Raw genomic sequence first — 13,389 nt, 5'->3', positions numbered from 1 at the left:
TGTACTTATTGCTTTTGATCATTGTGAATTCATACAAGTGAAAAATCTTTCTCTTCCCCCATTGCCATACCTACCTGTAAAATAATAGCTGACAGGGAGAACGGCTGTCGCGAATGGCCAGAGAATGGAAAAAAGGTTTGTTTTTTGCTCGCCGTTATTAAACTGAAGTGCCATGAATTGCACATTTGTGTTTCAAATCAGCTTTTCTTTTAAATGTGTATACAGAAAATCAGACTACATATTGACATTCATTCCTAAAATCAGGGATGCACCTTAACGTTAAGCTAATCGTTTATCAAAACATTTCCACCGTTTCCGTTGAAACACTTCGAAATATTATCGATAAAGAAATTATCAAGATAAATTGTATCTCGTTTTTAACCGAAACGAAAAGCTTTCGTTAACGTTAAAAACGTTAACAAAAACGTGATACTTTATGTTTGAATTGTGCTGGCAATGCTATAGCCATGGTGAAGCCGTAAGGTGGTAACAGCGAGCGGACATACACGCACAAACTCCATGTAGTTTGTTTGTGTAATTCGTTGGTGGTAATGTCAAAAATACTCTGAGAAATGTTCGTACTGCCAAAATTCATGAGAAAAGTTGCAATCAGCTAGGCTAATGCTTTCACCTTTAATGACTCCGCCATCAATCAGCTTTGCCAGCGTAGTTTGAAATTAATAATCAACATAAACGATTTGATTTCGTTTTGATATGGCAGAAAACGAAACGAAATCATTTCGTTAATTTGACGTTCTTAACGTTAATAAACGAAACGAAATGACTTTGTTTCGTTTATTAACGTTAATTATCGTAACGAAATGATATCGGTTCGTTGGTTAAGCATGCCTGCCTAAAATCAAGTTAATAGATTAAATTTGAGCAGCCAGCTATGCAAACAATTTAAAATATGTAAATAATGCAATATACCAGTCGGCTACAAAAATATTTGAAAAACACTATTGCGCAAATGATTTAAGTAATCGAACAGCGATTGAACAGGTGATCGAGGCTGTTTACTATCATAAACAAATCAGCAAAGATCCCGCATTCCGGAATTGTTGTATTTGTAATCGAATTTGAAAAAAAAGTTTGATGACGTAGCGCTTTTGAAGTTTTTCGATTTATTACATTTCTCTCATATTTCGCTACCAGTGTTCGGAATATTTAAACCTGTTACCTGAGTAAACGACTACGGCGGAGTAAAAATAAAATTTGCGGAGTATATTTTTTTTCCTTTTTCAAAGCGGGCAAACAATTAACATCAAATTGGTTTGGTAGCTTGGCAATACCTTCGATTGTGTTTTCGTCATGAAAAGTTTCTCAGCAAAAAAGTTATCTGCCTTATCAGATGCGCATGGAGTCGGCCTAAAACGTGTAGGATTACCAAATAATGTTCCCATTAGCACACACCATTCTGGAAGAAAAGTGGGCTCTATCTCCCCGGATATATATCGCGAAAAATATTATTTTTGGTTTGTCATACATTTTCATACTCTTTTAATGACAGAAGGTTTCAAGACCGGGGCAGATTTCTGTAGGAATGATAATGGCCACCTGATAATTGACGTACAGAGTGTGGGGGAAGACGAACCTGCCCCGGTTGCCGATGATGAAAAACACACTCCGGCATCCAACATTGGCGAAGTGAGAATGGCAATATTACGGCTAAAAAATCACAAGGTGCCAAGTAATGACCGGATACCCCTGTTCAAACATGGAGGCGAAGAGCTGGTATAAGATAAAGAAACAAAAAAAGTGGGTCTTGCAGTAAATATGGACAAGACGAACTACTTGCTGTCATCGTGGCCTTTGTAGCCACGTCACTGTTGACGGATTCAAAATTGAAGACAGCGTAGGATTTCGTCCATTTGGGAAGCAGCATTAGAAGCAAAAACAATGTCGGCCTAGAAATCAAACGGAGAATAACTTTTGCCAATTAGTGCTTCTTTAAGCAATTGAAAAGTAAAGTCCTGTCTCTACGAACAAAATTTTCGCTCTATAAGTCACTCATCATAATTGTCCTGATGTATGGCGCGGAAAGATGGAAGGTGTCGAAAGAAGATGAGATGGCTCTTGGGGTATTCGAAAGAAAAGTTCTCCGGAGGATTTATAGTCCTATCCGTGATGCCGACGGCGAGTATCGATGGAGGTGTAATGATGAGCTATATGAGCTTTTCGCAGATATTACGATAGTGCAGTCAATAAAAACAGAAAGCTTCGATAGCTAGGTCATGTTATGCGGATGAACGAATACGCTCCGGCAGTTTGTAAACATAGGAAAGACACGAACAATCATTTCGTCCAATCGTTACTTTTAAATAATCAGCTTTTCATACGTACATATGCATTGAAAACTTAAACCAAAAGATATTAGGTAGTAATACTATTTAGTTTTCAACCCGACCCAAATAAACCTTTAAGTTAAAAAATGTAGTAGGAGGTAAGAGCGGAGCAAAATACTCCGATTGGAATAAAGTCTGAACACTGCGTCGCCAATAAAACATGTTGTCAAAAGCGTGACGTCACGCCAAGAAATTTATTTCCCAGCCAACTTTGATTTTTCGCTCTCATTTTTTAATGCGGGATCTGTTTATTGGTTCATGGTTTACTATTGTGAACGTTTTTATCAAACATTCGCCACTTGTATGAATTCACAATGTTCTTGATGTTGCAACCGCAAATGACGGAGTTTTACATTGTGGATTCGTATGAATTCACAATGGTGTTTTATTTCAAAATATAAACTATTTTGCACAAATTTAAAATTTAACTTTAAACAAAATTTTCAAAAATTGGTTAATATTTTTTCCTTTTCGACATTATAGTCCGGTTCTTTATGAGAGCTGTCAAACTCAATCACACTTGGTTAAATACCATGATTCAATCACAAGAGGTTTGCTCGACAGACACATTTTTTGACAATGCAGCCATTTTGCTTCAAAATCGAATTGACATCCGTTAACTGTGTTGTTTCTTTGCGAATTTTCGAAAAATTATAGTAGTAGAAATAGGAAGCAATCAGATAAGTACTTAACTGCATCCTTAGAACATTTATTTTAATTTTATGATGAATTTTTTAACTATGCCATGATCTATTAGTGTGGCTGAACATAGGTTTTATGAAAAGTACGAACACCAAGGAATCGTGCACTTTCGTAAACCTATGAACATACGAAACCCAAACCAATTCAAAATTCATCATTCAACGTCAAAACCTCGACTATTAAATCGATTCACGTAAAAATTCATTAGTAAATAATGGAGATGCCATAACGAAATGTACTCATTGGGCATGTTAACTTATTCAGGTAAAGTCCAGAACAGGAGTCTACTGCTAATACGCGTCCAAAAATATCGAGAGAGGTGACCTCGACAACAATAATTCTAAGGCGGAAAAGAAAAATTTATTTTTAATTTTTATTATTCTTAATTTATTATATATTTGCAGTTGAAGTTGGCAATTTTCAAGTGGTTGTTGTAATGCTTTTGTGCACTTAAAGATTTTGTGTACAAAGGGAATTTGCATACCTTTAATTTTGATCCCTCCTCATGGGTGGACCGGCCAGGGTAATTTTTTATAAGCTCGGCTGAAGGCCGCCAACGCGACCCGGGGTCATTTTTGTCAATATCTTTTGAACGAACTAAAACTTTTATTTCCGTCTTCGAATTTTTGTTATCGAGGTCAATGCGCGTCTTTTGATACTTTTCTCGATATTTTTGGGCGCGTATTAAAAGTCAACCTTGTGTTCTATTAATTCCGTATTTTCGGAACATTCGTCTCCATTTAAGAATTTTGAGAATCGGTTTATATTTGGAATATTGTGCATATTCGGACCTCGTGAGGTAGTACCAAATGAACGTATTCCGAATATTCTAAATTAACGGTTTATCCGGAACGCTTCCATGAATACTTAACGGAAAAGAGCTTTCCGAAATTTCAGAATAAAAAGGTGAATACTCCCGCTCAAAAGCTTAACTCTTCTGTCAATGTCAAGGTAGGAATATAAGGTTCTAAGACAATAAGCTATTTTCTTTTATTTTTGTTTTTGTCAGTTCCTTGCGGCTGCTGAGTAGTGTAACCCCATGTCGGCTGCCTGTTCAAAATCAAATCTCAAAATATTTTTCAAAAATTTCTCAATTCAGGATTTGTCACAAAACCGCCCTATATTAGAGTTAGATTGAAGAACGCTTCATCTCAGAATGCTTTTCATTAACTCTCTCTTATGACAAAATGCATTGAACTTATGCTCATGTAGGGCGTTTTGGAAACAAATTTTGAGATAGTGCATTTTTGAATAAAATTCTAACGTACGGCATTCTTCAAAAAAATTTCTGAAAGAATGAACCATAGCGGAATGATACAAGGTGGCAGCATGGTGACATACCTACAAACATAAATAAAAATTCCATGTACTTTGTTGTTGTAAATTCGTTGGACAAATGTCAAAATGGTACTGCACCGGAAGTTGATGTATCAAATCAAATAAAAAAAGTTTATAATCAGCTGTTCCATGCTGTCACCTTGTATCGTTGCGCCATGGAATGAACGAACCAACATAACTTTATCAATTCACGCGTTTTGGAAACAAATTTTGAGATAGTGCATTTTTGAATAAAATTCTAACGTACGGCATTCTTCAAACAATTTCTGAAAGAATGAACGAACCAACATAACTTTATCAATTCACGAAATATTTAGTAGAAAATGAATTATTTCTCCAAAACCTTTTGGCATTTACAAAATTATTATACTACCAAATATACTTGTCTACTACAATTTCACTTAAGGGAACTGAATTATGACCCGTTTTCCTTACTTCGTAAAAGCAACCCGTCCAAATTTTTCAGTTTGGGTGTGTCAAAGATCTGTCATCATTGAAGAATAAACCTCTAGTAATTGAATCATGCTTTGAATACAACAATTCCGGAATGCGTGGCATGGTGGAATCACCAGGTGAAATAAATAAATAAAGACAGAAAATGTGCGCTATCTGAAACGACAGGGATGTATTTTAAACGGTCATAACAGGGTAACATTTTTACCCGCTTTGAGAAAATAGGAGTAGAAAAATAAATGCCTTGCTACGAAAGCTCTTACAGAAACTGTTTTTTTTCGCATATCACCTAACGCCAATGCACAAGACCAGTGCGAGCTTATATTACTTTTGGCATCGAATAAAAATAAAAAACTTAAACTGTGATGAGCAATATAATATAATAATGCGTCTAAAGTAAACTGATCTCAACTTCAACTGCAGTTGAAGATTTCATCGAAAAACCGGACATAAAAGGGAGAGGATTGTCTACTGCAGTAACCTTGCGCACTTAAATCGGATTCGGGTTTGATGAAAAGTTTTACAGTCACACTTGGAAGTGATCATAATACTTTAAATGTGTTTCCATCCCGAAAAATCCATTGTTATTTCCATCTGCTCTGTTGATTTGTCGTTAAGATTCGGAAGTAAAATATATGTCCTAATATATCATATAAATTTGATCAGAAAATCCCCCAAAATCTCTTGACAGTTGAATTCCTGATGTGTTACTAATGTTACCAAGTTATCAGGGGATATTATAGCCTCGCGGCAGTCGGCTTAGAACCAGATGATGCTGATGCAATCGAGCCGGATTCATATATTCTCAATTACAATCCATAATTGTAACATTCCTCTTATCTTAGTGGTCTGTTTTTAGGGCAAAACAACAACAGTGAGTTGAAATTTTCTGTAACTATGTTTATAATCCATTGTTTTAGCGAAGTTCTCACATAAATAAGGTGTAATACGACAGTTTTTGTATTCTTGATGCAGGAATGACAAAAACATTTCTCGAAAGTCTTCAGTAGCGCTGCACAGGTGAAAATCCTTAGTTGGATATGACGTGAATAGAAATAGTTTGTTTTAGCAAAGACCTTGTTAGTAAAATTCCCAATGATAAGAATAGCTTTGCATTGACAACACTGACAAAATTGTAACACTTTTCTCTCTTCTGTTTTTCTCCTTACATTTTATATGAGTTAGTTGCTGTTAATAAATCGTGCGATGCACATTTAATGTTTGAGTGCGTGTTTAACTTTATTTCGTGGGTTTGACCTAACAATTGTTATGGGCCCAGACGAGATCCCGTTTCAATAAAAGCGTTTTAAAGTTATTGACGCGGTAAATGTTTTTTGTAATACTTCCGAAATAAGTTCGGGGCTATATCAAATTGAAAAATTAGATGAAATTAACTATGATGGATGGAAAATTCTTATCAAATCCGTGTTAGTGCATTGCGATTTATGGAGCAGGTTGCTGCAGAAAAATGGAAAAATTTGGACGAAAAAGCATTAGCTACATTGCTTTTGTGCATAAAACTGAGTCAATTACTGAATGTGAAAAATGCTAAAACTTCGAAAGAAGCATGGGAAAAATTGGCTGCAGTTCATGCACCTAGCAGTCCAGCGCGGAAAATTACAATTTTCAAGTCGTTGGTCAACTTGAAAATGGGTGAGGAAGATCCCATGGCAGAGCATTTAAACAAATTTTTTGATCTGTTCAAGAAACTTGTTGAGTTGGACATAAAGTTGCAAGACGAATTACTTGCAATTGTTATGCTTTCCAGTCTGCCGAAAAGCTATGAAAATTTCATTGTTGCGATAGAGTCTCGAAACAGTTTGCCAAGTACAACTGTACTTAAAACCAAATTATTAGAAGAAGAAAAAGGGCGAAAATCTGAGTGTGTGAGGTCCGAATCCAATGAGGTTGCATTTTTGCGAATAAGTCCCGCAATCAATCTCATCAACAATGGCAAGCGCAACAACAAAACAGAACATTCAAGGGAAAATGTTATAAATGTCATAAGAGAGGGCATTGTGCCTCGTCTTGCAAATTAAGTAACATAAGCAAACCGAGTGTTAATTGCGCTATGCTCAATGTTTCTCAGCATCGAAATAAGCTGAATAAGTCTATTTGGGTTTTGGACAGTAGATCGTCGTGTCACATGAGTTGTGAAAAATTGTCTTTCACTCAATTTTCCGAGCATCGTGAGAAGATAGAGTTAGCAGGAAATAAGTTCATTTACTCCGAAGGTATTGGTATTGTACGCGTAGAGACGAATTCTAGCACAATTATTTTACATGATGTACTTTATGCTCCGCAGAATGGCTGTAAAGTAGAATTTGGCAAAGAGACTGCAAGAGTGATGACACTTCATGGTGTAGAAGTATTGCGAGCGAACAAAAATGGTGATCTCTTTATATATGAAATGCAATCAAATAATTTGTGCTTTGCGACAGCAACAAATAATTACATTAACGCTTTTAAATGGCATAGAAAGTATGAACACTTGAATATTAAAAGTTTGGAGCAGTTGTCAAAGAACAATATGGTGCGCGGAATGAGCATAAAACCATTGGAAAAATTTGAATGTGACATTTGTTTAAAAGGCAAAATAAACTCATTGCCGTTTGCAAAAAATTATGATAAATAGTAAAAGTGTTTTAGAAATCATTCATAGCGACGTTTGTGGTCCTATGCGTACTCCATCGCTCAGTGGTGCTAAATATTTTGTATCGTTCGTCGATGATTTCACCAGAAAAATCTTTGTGTACTTTATAAAGCAAAAAAGTGAAGTGCTTGAAAAGTTTAAGATATTTAAATCTGCTGTAAAGCGCGAGATGGGTAGTAAAATAAAAATCAAGGCGAATCCATACCAGGTGGTGGCAAAGCGAATTCAACCAATTCGCCGTGCAGAAGAATGTCAAGTCAAAAGAAAATTTTCATTGATTTCGATTAACTGACATCAAGGCGAATCTATACTAGGTGGTGGCAAAGCGAATTCAACCAATTCGCTGTGCGGAAGAATGTTAAGTCAAAAGAAAATTTTCATTGATTTCGATTAACTGACATGTTGCAGTACAAGGCGTTGTATGGAAAATTATCAAGAAGAAGCAATCAGCTGATGGGATAACACCACCTGTAATGAATTCGCCTTGACTGACATATTGTTTTACAAGGCTTTGTATGGAAAATTATCAAGAAGAAGCAATCAGCTGTTGGGATAATACCACCTCTACTGAATTCGCCTTTATAAAAATATTTCATTCGGATAATGGCCGAGAGTACGTGAATAATGATTTTTGCAATTTCCTAAAGAAAGAAGGGATTCGCATAGCAAAGCGAGTAAATCGAACGTTAGTTCAGATGAGCCGCTGCATGTTGCTTGATATTTTTGTGGGCAGAAGCCATCAATATAGCTGTTTACGTGCGAAATCGTTCGCCGACAAAAATATTGCAAAATATTACACCACATGAGGCATGGACTGGCCGTAAGCCAGCTGTTTCTTACTTCGAGATATTTGGCGAAAAAGGCATTGTTTTGAACAAATTTCCGCAAAAATCAAAGTTCTCCGCAAAAGGAAGAGAATGTTTCATGGTGGGCTATGCAAGTGAGGCAAAGGCATACAGGTTGTATGACCCCAAGCAACGAACTGTGGTGATTGTACGTGATGTAAAATGTTCACAAGGTGAGCGTTTTTCCGAGGCGGTAGGTGATTTCACACCAGAAGATGTGTATGTGTTTGACAGTACGACCGAAGTACCAGCAGTAAATAGCAAAAAAGAAGTAAGTGAATGCACAAGCGACGCTAGTAGTTCAATATGCATAGATTTTATAAATTCTGAATGCACAAACGACGCTAATAGTTCAGTATGCACAGATTTTGTAAATTCTGAAGAATGCGACACGACCGTCCAAGCCGAGAATACTGAAAATAATGATGAAGTACTTCCAAAGGCAAGTTACGCTGAAGCCGAAAACATAAAAATGAAACTAAGCCCACAAGTAAATTTAATGAAAACGGATAATCCCTTAACAGTGGAAAATGCAATGCAACGAGAAGATGCAGACAAGTGGAAGTCTGCTATGCAGTCTGAATTTCAATCGCTTAAGTACAAAAACACGTGGACTTTAGTCGATTTCCCAAGTAAAGCCATAAAATCAAAGTGGGTGTTTAATGTCAAACGTGATAAAGATGGCGTTGCTGTTCAATTCCCTTGGTATTAGCGCTCGCTGCAGAATACAATTTGTTCGTACATACCATTGATGGGATGTTGGTACGGCATACCTTAATGGAAAGTTGGATGAAGATATATTTATGGTGCAACCAGAAGCATTCGTTGACAAAGATAACCCAAATAAAGTGTGCAAATTAAATAAAGCATTATACGGTCTTAAGCAATCAGGACGGCAATGGAATGAAGAACTTAATATTGCACTTATGAAACTGAATTTTGTAAAGTGCAACGGGGACGCATGTGTGTACGTTAAAAATGTTCCAGGCGAAGTAATAATCGCTGCAGTTTATGTCGACGATATATTGATTGAATGTTCGTGTGTCGATATGCTTGAAGAAATAAAACACCAAATATCTGTGCAGTTCGACACGGTAGATAAAGGACCCATTGATCAGTTCTTGGGTATGGAGGTTTCTAGAAATAGAGAAGGTATTCAGATATCGCAAAAGCAGTTAATCCGAGATTTACTTAAAGATTTCGGTATTTCTGAATGCAGAAATTGCTCAACACCTTTAGACCCTGGCGTAAAATTTGAAAGATGCGATGGTGGACCCAATTGTGTATTGGTAGACCAAAAGAAGTACCAGTCTGTCGTTGGTTCCTTAACTTATTTGAGCATATGTACCCGGACAGACATCACGGGAGTCCAAGGAAACTAGCTGTTTCAGCAGGAGTAGACCATAATGAAAGGAGTGTTAGAGGCGTTGGTTCTACATTAGAATTAAAGAGATGGTTGGTGTCATGTGGAGACACACTGCAAGCAGGGTATACATTTGGTATGTCGGGGTTGATTCTGGATTTGTAAGAGTTTAACCTGTTACCTGCGTTCCTCTTCCGAAAGTTTTTGGTACTGTTCTTTGAGTACTGGATTCACCGGGCAATTCCTGGCATAAAGGTCCGACGCCTGTTTGTGGAGTTGACCTAGGCGGTGTTGGCTCATCAATCAGATGTCTGTTGGGATGCCCAGGTTTCTGGGTAATGCCCGTGGCGATTCTGAGAGCAGTATTTTGGCAGGCGTGTAGCTTATTCCAGTGGGTAATTTTTAGGCTTGGCGACCATATAGGGGACGCGTAGCATGCAATCGGCAGGCCAATTGCTTTGTATGTGGTAATGAGCGTTTCTTTGTCTTTTCCCCAAGTACTGCCAGCAAGGGATTTGAGGATTTTATTACGGCTCTGTATTTCGGTACAATTGTGGCTGCGTGCTCACCAATATGTAGATCCTGATCAAACGTCACACCCAAGATTTTGGGGTGTAGGACAGTCGGTAGTGTAGTGCCATCGACGCGGATGTTCAAAATGGTCGACATTTGGGACGTCCATGTTGTAAATAAGGTCGCCGATGATTTGGTCGGTGATAATGTCAGGTTTCGCGAGGTGAAGAAACTGGAGAGATCAGGGAGGTAGCCGTTTATTTTGTTACATAGTTCATCGATCTTTGGGTCTGGGCCTGTGGCCATTATTGTGCAGTCATCGGCGTAGGAAACGATAGTAACTCCTTCTGGTGGCGAAGGTAGCTTAGATATGTAGAAATTGAACAAAAGTGGGGATAGGACACCAACCTGTGGCACCCCCTGTTTAATTCTTCTTGGTTTTGATGTTTCATTTCTAAATTGCACCGATGCCTGCCGACCACCCAGATACTTTACGGTCCACCTTTTAAGACATGGGGGAAGGGTAGACCCTTCCAGGTCTTGCAGTAACGTGCCATGGTTGACCGTATCAAAAGCTTTTGATAGGTCTAGCGCAACGAGTACTGTTCTATGGTGGGAGTTTTGATTTAAACCGTAATTTATCTGGGTGCTGATGGCATTTAGCGCGGTGGTGGTGCTATGGAGTTTTCTGAAGCCATGCTGATGGCAGGCTAGCTGCAAATTTGCTTTGAAGTAGGGGAGCAAAATGGCTTCAAGCGTCTTGGCTACTGGCGATAGGAGAGATATCGGGCGATATGACTCTCCTATGTTAGCTGTCTTCCCAGGCTTTAGTAGCGGGACCCCTTGGCCATTTTCCATTTTTCGGGTATGACAAATGTGGAAAGAGACAGGTTGAAGACATGTGCTAAATATTTGAAACCCTCTTTCCCTAGGCTTTTAAGCATCGGCATGGCTATGCCGTCTGGGCCCACTGCTTTGGATGGTTTAGCATGACCGATGGCATCCTCAACCTCTTTAGCGGTGATGGTAATTGGCGACAACAATAATCCTAAGGCGGAAAAGAAAACGTTTAACTTTAAGATATTAGCGTAAAATCGAAAAATTACGCCGGGTCCCTCCGAAATTGGGGTGGGATCCATAGTATTTTTGGGCAGAACAATTTTAAGCGTTGATGGCCTTCGGCCACGCTTATAAAAAATTACCCCTGGCCGGTCCACTAATGGGGTGGGATCAAAATTAATTGCTATTGGACGCGTATTAACAGTCGACCCCTGTTCTAGACTTTTATCAAGGTGTCAGAAGATGCGCTTTGGACGCATGACGACGAATCAGGAGGAAATTTAAAAATTTAATTTTAACAAATATCGATCGATACGAAAATTTTAGTCGGATCTATAGTATTTTTGCGCAGAACAACTTCCTGCATTGGCAGCCTTAGCCTTTTTGAGTAAAACCAGGGTGAATGCTAATAACCGCTGTTGCTGTTTTCTCCAATAATCGATATACGCCTCAATAGATAATATATTTTTATTCAATTATCGGTCAAAACATTATACATTATAGGTATGTACGTATGTATGTATTTAAGTACAGAGCAGAGCTGTAAAACGGTGCAATCATTTGAAATTTTAAATCAATGGTTTAAGAATGCTTGCTCTTCATTCATTCATTCCTTGTTAAGGAATGTGGCTTAAAAGTTAACCCATTCTTCATTCAGAACATTTTTCAACACAGAATAAGCATTCAAATGAATGCAGCCTTTGCTGAGTGTGCACACACTTTTCTAGTACCAATTAGTTATGAAAAATGTCGTACATCCACAAAACCTGCTCAAATATCACATGGTTGCATTTAATTAAAGCCAATTCAAAATATCTACACAAAAATTTAATTATTGTCCGTGATGACCAGTTTATTCGTTATTTAAATGGTAATAAAGCACAAAGAAGTTAACTGGAAAGAATACTTTTTATTAAAAATTATTTAAATTTAAATTTTATTGAAATTTTCCTAAAAATCCTAATATATAAAAAACACGTGTCACAAGTTTGAGGCCAATGGACTCCTAAACTACTGAACCGATTTTGAATTTGTTTTGCACCCCGTGTGTAGTTCAATCTAACTTGAAATATAGGATAGGTTATATCTCAGTTTATAGTCGCAATATTATTTTATTGCAAATTTTTTTATTTGTTTATACATAATAATAAAATGTTACGTATACGCACCGGCACTCATATTTTCAGGTGGGATATACTTCCGTTTAATTGGCTGGTATTTAATTAAACAACGTTCTTATCAATAACAAGTAAAGAAGGTTAAGTTCGGGTGTAACCGAACATTGCATACTCAGTTGAGAGCTATGGTGACAAGATAAGGGAAAACAACCATGTAGGAAAATTAACCGAAGGTAACCCTGGAACGTGTTTGTATGACATGTGTATCAAACGAAAGATATTAAAGAGTATTATATGAGGGAGTGGGCCATAGTTCTATAGGTGGTTGCCTCTTCGAGATATCGCCATAAAGGTGGACCAGGGGTGACTCTAGAATGCTTTTGTACAATACGGGTATCAAACAAAAGGCGTTAATGAGTATTTTAAAAGGGCGTGGGGCTTAGTTCTATAGGTGGACGCCTTTTCGAGATATCGCCATAAAGGTGGACCAGGGGTGACTCTAGAATGTGTTTGTACGATATGGGTATCAAATTAAATGTATTAATGGGGGTTTTAAAAGGGAGTGGTGGTAGTTGTATATGTGTAGGCGTTTTCCAGATATCGACCAAAATGTGGACCAGGGTGACCCAGAACATCATCTGTTGGATACCGCTAATTTATTTTTATATGTAATACCACGAACAGTATTCCTGCCAAGAACTCAAGGGTTTTTTATTTCGCCCTGCAGATCTTTTTCATTTTCTTCTACTTAATATGGTATGTGTCACACCCATTTTACAAAGTTTTTTTCTAAAGTTATATTTTGCGCCATCAAACTAATCCAATTACCATGTTTCATACCTTTTTCGTATTTGGTATAGAATTATGGCATTTTTTTCATTTTTCGTAATTTTCGATATCGAAAAACTGGGCGTGGTAATAGTCGGATCTCGGCCATTTTTTATACCAATACAGGGTGAGTTTGGATAAGTACGTGAACTGAGTTTAGTAAAGATATATC

Source organism: Eurosta solidaginis, chromosome 1 (assembly GCF_040869045.1).
Source record: "Eurosta solidaginis isolate ZX-2024a chromosome 1, ASM4086904v1, whole genome shotgun sequence".
In the NCBI taxonomy this organism is placed as follows: domain Eukaryota; kingdom Metazoa; phylum Arthropoda; class Insecta; order Diptera; family Tephritidae; genus Eurosta; species Eurosta solidaginis.
The sequence above is the reverse complement of the archived record's forward strand: the minus strand, read 5'-3'. Positions refer to the sequence as shown.